General features: G+C 42.7%; 1 protein-coding gene across 2 annotated transcripts in view; it reads right to left on the bottom strand.

Moving 5' to 3' along the window:
* Positions 1-12,604, bottom strand: part of tmeff2a (transmembrane protein with EGF-like and two follistatin-like domains 2a) — a 134,556-nt gene that overhangs the window by 96,688 nt on the left and 25,264 nt on the right. The window lies entirely within an intron of this gene.

Genomic DNA, 12,604 nt, shown 5'->3' with positions numbered 1-12,604 from the left:
CACACCAACCATATTTTAAGCATGTACCACACTTGTGAAGCACAAGGTTTCCTCACCCTAGACTGAGAACTGTGATTGAGAACCACTTCTATAGAAAGTTGCCTTGAGTGCAAACGGAAGCCAGAACCGATCAGAAAGACGGACCTGCTGAAAGTCTCTGCTTTAGCCCACATTGTTACATAGCACCTTAAAAAACCTTCCTTAAACCTTTGCATCTCGTCCCCCTTCAGGCTTACTTTGATACAAGCTTCGTCCTATTCAACAACTCAGCTTGATGATGAAACAAAGTCTGGAGAGGACATAGTTTTGATGTTTAAAGCAAATGAACATAAAGTTGGCCTACATACCCCCAAGCTGAACTCAGCTATTTTAGCAACTCAAGTTTTTTAGGGAAGGCAATTGGGTAAACAGCTAGCAGAAGAGAATATGGAGACGTGTGTGGGGAATGTAAATGAGGACACTGTAAGGAAGGCTGAAATACATCCTGGCAGCTTTGCACTTTAAGTTCTCAGGCGGCAAGAGAGAGCGCTCGACTTCAAGATGGCAAAACCAGGAGGCAACATTTCGGGACAGATGCGAGATGCACTTGTAAGTCTTTAGCCGTAACATGTCAACACATCTGGCTGATTAGCATTTGCTTCATAAGTGAGCAAGAGTTCAAAGGTACCTTCAAGGATGGTGGTTTTAAGTGTGCACACTGAGCAAATGAGTGTCAGTGCAACCAAAGGCATCTAAAAGGAAAGCCAAAATCGACACCGATGTACTAGTTGCACTGAGATCTCAGTGATGATGTCTGTGGCAGTAACTATTAGCATAACTCCAGTCTTTCTTTAAAAGAAAGACACTCCAAAAATCCACACACCGAAATATGATTCAGTCGTTTTTGGCTGCACTACAGCATCAAGGAGGGCTTGCTTGCCTTTGCCCTCTCATTTTTCTGCACATAAAGTGGGTGGCCTGGTGGAAACTGGAGCACGTCCACTCCTCATGCCAGTTTTCAAGGGAATGAGGTGATGCCACACACATGTACACCTGGCTGAAGCCTCATTCCATGCACATGGCAGGTCTGGAACCCCAGGAGAGTCAGGAATGGTGGCAGCACAGGCCTGTCTGCTCACAGGTTGGCTGAACGGCCGTATGGCCGGTGGCCAGTCGGCAAGGGGTCAGAGAAAGAACCGTGCCCATCGATCCTGAAGCTCTCTCTGCGCCTGCTGTTTTATCGGCCAAAAGGCGGTATAATGCAGTAGGGGAGCTGTCTGAGCCAAGGCTGGCAGCGGTGCAAGGGATCCGGTTGAGTGGGAGATCAAGAGGGAGGGAGAAAGAGGAGAAGGAAAGAATGAAATGGAGAAAGAGCGGGCGGATACGCTAGTACATCGCTTGCATTGGATGGCTAGATGGAGGTTGATCACATAAACGCAGCTGATGGATTACATAAAGTCTGCATAAAAATAGAACAAGGAAAAGTCTCATTAGGAAACCATTCACAGATTTTGGGTATGGTCGGCTCTTAATGAAAATCATTATTGAAATAAATGATTCACCACCACCAAATGAATCAATATTAGAGGACAACTACAGGAACCTCCTGGCAGAGACAAAGAGGGAGAGAAGTGGACAGATAAACAGGCAGTGATACATATGTCGAGAGTTACGTAAAACAGACAGATAGATAGATAAAGAGAGAGAGAGAGAGTGAGAGAGAGAGAGAGAGAGAGAGAGAGAGAGAGAGAGTGAGAGAGGGAGGGGACTGAATCAAAAGATTGCCAAGAGTGCTCCAAGCCACTCAGCAAGAGTATTGCACCACAGAGATCGTAGGGAATAAAGAGATTGAGAAATCTCATGAGAAAAGAACGAGAAGTTATGAAGGACTCGGTGGTCTCAAAATAGATTGCAAGTGAAGCAGAGGGGGAGTTTGACAGAGACAAGGGAGAGACAGAAAGAGAGAGAAGGGAAGGGGAAGAGAAGACAGAGATTCAGGAGCTGCCTTCACCCAGCTTTCAAACCCCTCTTCCCTGTCTGCATCTCTACAGCTCAGAGTTTTCAATCAAACCTTCGCTTTTAGCCAGACATGATGCAACAGCGCGAAAGATGCCCTGCAGGACCCCAGGGTGTCTTGAGAGGCGCCTGTTTTGCCAAGCCCCTGCGATTCGGTCTTTTTATGCTCGGACCCCTGAGGGGAGGGAGGGTATTAAAACCTCCATCCTTTAGGAAGCGTAGCCAGTGATGAGGAAAACTGTTCTCCCCACAGCCAAAGGAGTTGCTGAGCAGTCTGCTGAAGCTATAGGAGAATAAAAAGGACTGACAAGCTCTGAACAGCTTTCAGTGGATAAATAGCGTCTCTAATGGAATGTGAATGAGACCACTGTACGGGTGATTCAGAGGCATGGAGGTGAAAAAGAACATGGGCTTGGTGACTGAAAGGATGTAGGTTCAGGGTTATGTAATAGAGTAGCATCGATAACATTCATCTGGTCAGTCATGGATAAACATAAAGAGGAACAAGAATAGATTAAAAAATATATTACGGCCTGGCCGATATACCAGATGGCTGATATATTTTGACATCCGACGGTTTTGTTGTTATCGGCGAAAATATCTGCATTAATGCACAGCTTTTACGCAACTAGCTGTGGCATTGATAGGATTCAGACTTGTAACAATAAGGCAAATTAGACAGTTGTACCAACTATATGACAGAGCTATTAACAGAACTAATGAAAAACAAGAACCATTAACAGAACTAATAAAAAACTAGAAAATTAAGTGGTGATACACAGGCACCAAACTTTAAGTTGTGACAGTTAAGAACTGAAAAACTAGTAAAGCACAGTTTAGATAAAACTATTGTATAAAAGTATAAAATGGTATAAAATAAAATAAAACTAACTAACTTATAAATCTAAAATTATGGGATATCAGAAGTAGTCCCTTAAATTCAGTATCATATTTTCATATCATTCAGGCCCTAGTACACATCAGTAAAGAGGAATGCATGTTATAATGAGGGATGGAGAGGCATTTAAAGCAGAGAAATAGGCAGACTGAATAATAAGCAGCATGTGATCAAAAGCAAGACAGTTCAGACCAATAGGTATTATGCGCAATCTCAGTCCAAAGAATTGCCCCACCCAAACAGTATAAATGCTAATGCAATGTAGTACACCCTAACAAAGGTCAATGCATTTTTTACAGAAATCTGTTGTGTGTAGGTGAGTTTTATATGTACTTTACAACAACTAACTTAGCGCATTCATTGTAAGGTGCATACCAGTGTGAATAATACAATAACACAACACATTTTTGCATGACACCTGCACTGGCATAAGGCAATTCCACACATGCCCTGCAGGGGCTGCTGTGGCTCTTGCTTGTGAGAGTGGAGACATTCCGTTGCTTCCTCAATACTTTCCTCATTCTGTTATGTATTAGGACTTGTTATCCTGGCCTAATGCAGGAGTACACAGCCCAGGAGAGGGCTCAGCCTTTTAAACACTTCACTGACCCTCCGCTGACCAAAATATCATAACACAGAGACAATTCTTTTTACTAAATGTGTCAGTTTATATGTTTTCTTGATAAAGGTAAGTGAAGAGAAAATGAGAAGGAGGTAGATGATGTAAGAGACGTGATAGTGCGCTATTGTGCAAGAACTCCCTCCGGAGCATGTGACTAGCCATCCCTGATTTCATTTTTCAGTCCATCCATCAATTAATCCAATCCTGCCTCCTGCTTAAGCATTAATCAATCCATCCATTAGGCCACCGATTCATCCGCCCAGTGCCACAAAACAGCCGTTTCGTCCAAAGACAAGTCAATCCATCCAAGCTAACCGTGGCGATCCCAAATAAGCTTGCACAACGAGACCTGCCTCAGAAGGCAGCGGGAACAGACTGTACTGAGACAAGCAATTAGAGTCAGACACAGGGGATAGTGCAGAGTAGCTAGAGATCAGTGTAGTGATAAAACAGACCCAAAGCTGTGTAAGACTGCATAAGCCCCTGTAAGACATCAGGAACAGCAATCGGTTGCACAGCAATCAGGTCAGCCCGAGGTCTGAGAGCTGCAGAGACAGTTGCCGAGGTGCTAAGACAGTAGACCTTTATTCTCCAACAGCTGTGCAAGGGCCGCGTGAGCAAGGTGAGAAGGATACTGTGTATGTGTGCCTAAGCCTAAAGGTATCTGTTGCAAGTGAAATGTGTTGGTACCATATGTGGCAACTACAAATGATTAATTTAGAGCATGTACATGTTTGTATACAGTCCATGTGTGAGAGCTCCTCACAAGCATGCCGATGAGTGAGTGTGAAATCTTAGTGTGTTATATTTAAAATGGCAAGATGTCTGGAGGGCTAATGCCAGGCTCCCATATGGTCCCCCAGCCTGCAACCCACTAATGTAGCTTCTGAATGGAGCGAAGGGAATAAGAAAAGCATCCCAGTGTACTTGACTCCTCCCTGGATATTCAACAGCTTGATAGGAAATGGGTACACCGAGTTAATTATGCATTGCGCAACATGATCCAATCCATTTGCATCATTAGACATTATGTACCCCTTCTTTCACCCAAAATGCCTTTGTGAGAACTGACCCCCGGGCGCATTAAGATGGCTGAGACAGCACAAGCCGAGAAACATGAGAGCACACGGTGATGGGGAAAGTGCACTGTGAGTGAGAGGCCATGATTGCAAACAGCCAGGGGAGAGACATGGAGCGTAGTTGCGGACACACACTCACATACTCACTCAATTTAACCTGACATGTGCAGAGACACAGTCGCAGACAAGCCGTCTGCCTCAGACCTCTTTCTTGCCCCTCTCACTTCTCCCCCACCTCCCTATAAGTTTGCAGTTGCACTATCTGGTGCATATCAGTTAACAGCATCTGATTCTTATCAGAAGAACAAATCTGTCAAAGACGCTGAGCCCTGAGGAGAGGAAGGGCATGCCAGGACATGGGCTCTTTGGATTCCAGAACTTTGCCACCCGGCATCTGTACTGCTCCATTTCGCAATACTCCCATCCGCAATACTCCCATCCGTGTTATTTTTGTTAGAAACTGAAGGTCAGCTCTACACAGCTTCACTTTGCCAATGTGGACGAAGTTACTGAATGCACCTAGCACGAGGGAGCTCCACCTGGGGCTTCTGACAAAAGACAGAGGCTTTGACTGAGATTTTTTGTTTGAGTGCTGTAAGCCAAGCCTGCGGTGTGATGGATGTCTGGTACAGCGTTCCTGACATGTTAAAGGCCCCTTGGGGATAGCAAAGAAAAAAAATCACGTCTTTTGTCAGACAATTAGCTCAGCACTAAGGGATTTACCTTAGACCAGTGGGTTGAACAAGAATCGGACAGTCTTTTGCAAGGACACTTATTCTGTCATACGTAATTAGTCTTTTCATTCCAAAATGCTTGTCGCCTGAGAACCTGCCCCACAGGTTAGACGCAAAGCAGTTCTGACCAATGCTGAGGAAGGGATTAAGGTACCCTTCCAGAGTGATAAATTCAACTTCAGCCTTATCGTGGGGGAGCAAGAGAGCAACTCTGTCTTAGTACGTTTGAATTCAGTCCCAGCCTTCTCAAAGATGCACATTATCTATGACAGCTCTGAGGGAGGGTGGGTGAAAGAGGGTCATGGAGAGAAAAAAAGAAAGAGATCAGCCACGATATCCCTGAGAGAGGGACAGAAAAAAAAGAATCTGCTCCGTGTCTCTCCAGATGATGTATTCTTTCCGCCCCTCAGACAGAGACATGTCTGCCGTTGTCTGACTGAGTGACATTCCCCATTGCCAGGATGCCCTCGCCAGAATAGTATGTGCTGCCTACTTCTGACAGTGGTGGTGGTGGTGGTGTGGTTTGTGTGGGGAGGGCGGTGCATTGGCTTCTGCCTCCCTCTTTAACCGCTTGGCAGTCTGCTCTTGATTAGAGTGAGCCTCTCCTCGGCGAGGAGCTCCCGGGCCCTGTCAGGAGAGACGTCTCTTCGGTAATGGTGTCTGACAGGCTGAGGAGAGCTGCACAAGGGCTGACACAGATGCTACTATCCAGGGAAGAGGCTCTCAATGGAGTTAGCACCCCCCATCCTTACCCCTTGCTCTGCATTCCCTAGGCAACTAGCTTTCTCAAGGCAGTCGCACTGCAGCCCTCGGTAAGGTCCGAGACAGCATTATCCTCTAACACATCAGAGTTCTTATGCACCAGGGAGAGATAAAAATCAACAGGTGGCAGTGCCATGCCTGGATTCTCATTCGAGTCACACAGAGACCTGCACTAGGAAACCGGTCCTTTTTCCCCTCTGCAAGAACTGCCTGCCTCATTTTAATTGCTGCATTTGTAATGCATCGGTGGGAGTTAACCTTTCAAGCACTATGCAGTGGTATCCTGCGGGACCTCTCAGAGGTACCGAGGCTGTTCATCTTCAGCTAAAGCTATTAAGAGGGGCGTTGAGGGGTGAAAGACACCCACACAAAAAGTGAGAGTCCAAAGTTGCTAAAATGAGCTGAGGACGGAAAGGTTGAGAAACAGATAGAGAAATGATGAAAGTGAGGTAGAAGAGCAAAGGAAGGTGATAATTGGTGTGTTTTTTAATCTCAGGTAAACAGGTATCATAGGTGTTTAGAAGCAAAATCTTTAAGGCTATTCTTGTACTTTGTGGTTACTTGAATCATTCAAAGGATTAGATACTAATAGGACTTGCTAATGCAACCATTCAGAGAATATTCTGGGCTTGTTCTACAAAAAAACAATGCATGCTTGCATCATAGTAAATCTGAGGACCATCCCCAGGTATCCCTCCCCCCCCCACTGTAATCCTCAATGGAGCCAAAAAATAAGAGACCGGCATTAAATCTGCCGCCATTGAGCAGGAGGCCATCTTGCTGCTGGATAAAGGGATCATAAATGCATGTAAATATATGTAACGAGGACTGCATGATCACGGATGAGATGATCGGCCAGTTTGAGGTCCAAGGGGAATGCCTCCACCGTACGTTTCAGCCTACCATTCCTGTGCAGAAGTATGCCACTGAAAGGTGCCTGCAAAGAGGGACCCTTACACAAGCAGACCCATTTGGACTCTGCTGCCATGTTAAAACTCAATCCCAACAGTGTTTGGTATGGCAGGGAACCACATCCATCGAAAATGGCACCTACGTTATGTCAGCAGGCAGGGTGGCAAGGGGACTACTGCATCAAGCAGGGAAAAAGGAGTGTGAGTGCCAGCCAAGCAAAGACAGAGCAAGACAGAGAGAGTGAGAGTGAGTGCAAAAATTGATCAGTCGTGCTAGACAGAGGGCCAAGACCACACATCACTAAAGACAAGGGACTGACATACAGCAAGTGTTAGATTGAGGCACAAAGAGGCACCACAAACCCCAAACAATGTACTGCAGGCGAAGTGATGTCCATATGATACAGTAAATCAAGTGCAAAAAAAGAAAGCAAGACAGATGAATGACTCAGCATGTCAAAGCCTGAGATGAGAGGAGTCACAATAAAGTGACTCATCAACAAAAAGCAAACACGGGTCACGGTTGTACATGCGGTAACCCAGCAGGCTGCAACTAGGCATGACAAAATGCCTTATGAAAAGACATGGAAAACAAGCCAAACAGATAAATGGCAAAACCCAGGACCACAGCAGCAATAAAAAGAAAGCACAGTGAGGGATCTGGGCTGTTTCAAATCAATGAACACTTGTTGACACCTTAAAAAACTGACCTGCTCTTTCACTGTGAGTAACTTGAGAAAGGACAGATTTATGAAATGTGACACAACTTGGTCCTGAAATTTACTGTAAATCCAACCGCCCAGTCATCTGTTTCCATTTTAGCTTTAAATGTCCGACACCTTGGCCAAAATCAGTCGATAGCGCACATAAACATACAGAACTTAATATGCATGTGTGTGTGTGCATATACATGAGTCAGTTATGAGATGAACATTACAAGCTTTAGATAAAATATAACACTACAAGCAGAACATACTCTAAATATATGGCCTAAGCTTTGAAAGCATAGCTGAGCAATACTGCTTGATTAAAAGTGATTAAAAGGGTGTTTTGCTATGCTATTTTTGGCATACTTCTCTTGCCTCCAGGTTGCAAAGCTCTCTTGCTCAACAATGCCAATGCTAGTTTCTAATTGAATCACGCAAATTGAGAGCTATTAATATTACACAATTTCCGAAAGTCAAGACAACTACAAAAAACACAATATTGATTTGGCACATGAACCATCTGTCTAATGGGACATTATAAGTGCTAAAATCCACATCCATTTCCATTGTTTTTGTACTTGCAACAGCATTAACAGATAGCATACAGAAATGCAATGCTGTGTACAGAAACAATAATGGCTAATGGCTAGTCAGAGATGGTATGACACCACTTTTTCTTTTCTGATTCCAACATTAACTGACAAACTACTACACTTTATAGTGGGGTAATTTAATTGAAGTACTTCACTTAATATCTAAAAAACATCTAAAAGTAGGCTCAAACTAGGCATGTTTATCGGCACGCTGCACTCAGTTAACTGCTCAAGGCACCAGTATTCAAATTAAAATCACTATTCGGGTACTTGCTATCTTTCCTCACATGAAAATGGAGCAAATATACAAGCCAACAGTTCAGTGAAATGCCAATTTAATGTTTTAATTGAACTGTAAAATGTAAACGTTTTGCTCAAATTAGCAAGTAAGTATGTTATACTTTGCTAGTCTGAAATGCGAGCGCCAAATGCTCAGGTGTGTTGTTTTTCTAAAATAAATACATAATTTCTTCTGTGATTTTTTATCCGTTTCTCCATGTTGAGAATAATTATTGTTATTAGGATAGCTGTTTACTTATGCCTTGGGTTGAGTCTGTCAGCCAATCAGAGTCAAGAGTCAAGACTGTAAGCTCAACATTCATTGCAGGTGCAATACTTCTTCTCGTTTCTTAGCATTTTTTTTTACTTTTCTGTGGTTATTTGAATATCCATTCATTAACTCTTATGGACTGTTACATCTCAAAATTATGCATATCCCTAGCTCAAACTACTCAAGCACAGGAAGAAATACACAGCTAATAACATTTCACACAACTTCAGTATGTGGTATTTCAGCTTAGATTTGTTACAGGGCTGGATCGAATTAATTCGTTTTCCCCTCCAATAGCTGACAAGCATTTTCTGCTGATATCGGTTCAATATCAATACTAATCCATACTGATATGGCATCTCGAGTGTCAGCAACCAATTGACATAGGCAAGAAAAGCCAACCCCTTTTTAGGAGACCTCACTAGAGTGCTGAACCACTCAGCCCAAAAAGGCAGCTATTACGGAGAAACAAGGAGCCATAAAAGAGCGTATCCCAAGCAGCCACGAAGCCTGAAAGGCCTGGTGTGAGGTGAATAAACATCGGCGAATGGACACCAGGAGCTGAATGACCTCTATTCATCCCTAGAGATCAAACCCACTTCCCTTCTTCCCAGCTAGCTGTAGCTTCCAGAAAGATCCCCCGGCTCCTCTCACTACCCCACCCCACCCCTCCCGGGCTGCGGCTCTGACACAACTCTTAAGAGGATCCTCCTTTGATGAATTACTCCACTTAATGGAATAAAGACATAGGCCATGATTAGGTTTAAGCTTTCTGACGTCAGGCTTCTCCAGCTGCATACATGCACTCGGCAGCCCATGCTAATCGGGGAAGGCCATGTTTGCACGAGGACCTCGCCGGAGGTAACAGGCTCTAAAATGAAAACAATGTGATCCAGTGTGCCCGGAAACACAACAGCCTCTGTCCTTAAATGCCGTCCTGTTGCAAGAGACTTATTTTGTCTGGCTAAAACAAAAAACAAAAAGCCAGGAAGGGAGGAGGAGAAGGGAGGGAACTGAACTGGTAACGTTATTTATCTCACCAAAGAGACTAATGGTGCCTTGCGAGCTGGGATAAAAATAACTGACTCATCGAGTGTCTGTCTGCTCAGTGCTTTGAAAGTGCTGTAATCCATTTTCATTTAGGCTAAACTCAAATAGATTATTAAGGACGTCTCTCTCTCTCTCTCTCTCTCTCTATCTCTCTCTCTCTCTCTCTCTCTCTCTCTCGCACACTCCCTCCTTTTACATTCCACACTCGACTGTAAGCCAAGGCTAAATTGGATAGGAGTGGTAGTTAACTTCCTTCGACAAGACAACGAGCCAGTCAAGTCAGTTGAAAGTAAAACAGTGCCATGTGAATTTATTACATTAACACATTGCAGCTACAATTACCGTGACATCAAATAGCACACTGATAATTCAATTTTCCAATACGCTGGGAGAAAAAATAGAGGTTTCAAAATAACTGCATGCTTAAAATTTCAAAGGGGTCATGCTTAATTTATATAGATGTACCAGCCAAAGGAGTGGAATTAAGCTGCAGCCTATGAAAATGGAATTCATCTTTTATATATCATCAGCAGTGAGGCATCAATAGACTATTGACCGGACAAAATAAAACCATTTATGCAGAGCAGGAACAAGCTGTGCATGGAGGAGAAGTATAAAATAAATCCACCAAGTGCCACACAGGCAGAGTAAACACCAAAAATACTGACACTGAGATATGTCAAAGTCATCTGAATACACTAAATGATCAGATTTACAGGCAGCTTTTCTTCTCTTCTCATTACGCCTGCCACATTGTTTACTGTTTCCACTACAAGTATTCAAGTATTCAGTCCATCCTTGGAGAAACAAACACTTTCAGCCTACAACAGGGTAAAAATGTCTTGTTTTATAATGCTGTAAACATGCCGGGTTAGATGGTGACACTGGGGCAAAGAATGCTTCTTTTGAAAGCTTGCATATGGCTTAGAGCTAGAGATATGCTTCTGAACCTGATGGGACCTGACTATTCACTTTCAGAGTTTTGTTGGGTCAGGTTTGGGCACCATTTCTCAAATATTTCTTGGACTTAGGTCAAGTGCAAATATCCCATGTTGGTTTCTCATAGCATGTCTCCAACCTTGGCCTCATTTTATCCCTACTTTACACTAAACAGATTTTAATCTGGCACCATGGATTCCCTCATAGACATGTTGAGAGCCCAGCATGAATAAAGTAACTACGGTTGGGATGTATAAATATGTAAAATTAAGTTGTACCAATCAAAAACACATTTTCATTAAAAAATATTAATTTTATGGTTGGGTTTGTGATGCCTGTAAAATGCTACTCAGGCCACTCTATCAAAGATGGCCGAAAAATATCGAGATACATTTTTAACCATATCGCTCAGCCCTAATTTGGACACATAACCATTACAGGTGCACTGATCACACATTTTTATGGCATTTTCCAATTTCTTTTTATCCAAATTGGCCCATTTTTTTAGGCCGATCTTATTTTTTTCTAACGTGTTCATAACTAAAATGTGTCAAGTGTCTGCACACAATTAAAATATGTGTTAATGTAACATATTTTATGTTTGTGCAACCACTTAAAACACATTTTAATCTCATAATTTCAAAGAGCTATTTTTTCTCTGTGAGCTGAGTGAACACATGAAACACATTCCAGCACCTTCTATTAGCCAAAGTCACTATTTTTTGCCTATTTATAGATCATGAATCAAAGATACATACAGGTGCCACATTGCTAGTGGCTGTTTAGTTCAGTGAGTCTTGTATAATTATGCTTTGACTTTTTGTACAGGTGTGGCAGCAGCATTCAAATAAAGCATGAGCAACATTTTGCGCTGCGTTCTGCAGTATCACACATTTATTCACAGCTTTATGACACCAATGCAAACCTGAGTGGCAGAAGCCATAAGGGCTCACACTTCTGAGGCATGAGACAACATGAGGTATTTAGATGGAAGTGAAAAAAAAGAGGCTGATGTTTTTAAATTGCATCAGCCTCTTTTGTAATGCGAATTTCACACATGTGTAAATTAAGTTGCGTTATGAAAGTGTTTCACGTTGCAGTTAAGTCAGACTATGTTGGCATGTGTGTAAGCAGGACTATAACTGCAGTAGTCTCTTTTACAACTCAAAAACACTTCTTTACTATGTCTAGTTTCTTATAACTTAGTTCAGCTAATTGTGTATGTAAGTGCACAGTCAGAACCAGCAGATTGTTGCTACAAATGAACAACTGGCCATTGGCTAGTTTATTATTTTTGTTTCCACCAATTGTGTCGCAATTTTATGATGTTAATAACCTGAACCAGGCAAGGTCACTCATGCTGCATTTGAATGCTGCTACTATACAGTCTGAAAGTTTGGGCTCCCTGGTTAAACTACATGTTTCGTTGATTTTCTAAGTTAAATAAAAAACACATCCTCTACAGAGAACACACTTAAATATGGCATCTGTTCTGCAAAAAATGTAGTACAAAATGTTTACTTATTGGAAAAAAGTACACCATAAAAAATAAAAGGTATGCCATAACTTTTGCACAGACTGTAAAGAAAGTGAAATTGGAATCGGCCATAAAAAGTCATAACTATATCCCTAATGATAATTATCACTAAGCTAAATTTATTGGGAATGTGGAGTTATTCCATCTTTGGTTGGTGGTCATCAGGTTCTACAGCTGGACTGATAATTTTCTGAGTTTAGCTGTCTGTAAAGCACTTTGAGCTGCCA

The sequence above is a fragment of the Colossoma macropomum genome, unplaced genomic scaffold (assembly GCF_904425465.1).
Source record: "Colossoma macropomum unplaced genomic scaffold, Colossoma_macropomum, whole genome shotgun sequence".
NCBI lineage: Eukaryota > Metazoa > Chordata > Actinopteri > Characiformes > Serrasalmidae > Colossoma > Colossoma macropomum.
The sequence above is the reverse complement of the archived record's forward strand: the minus strand, read 5'-3'. Positions and strand labels throughout refer to the sequence as shown.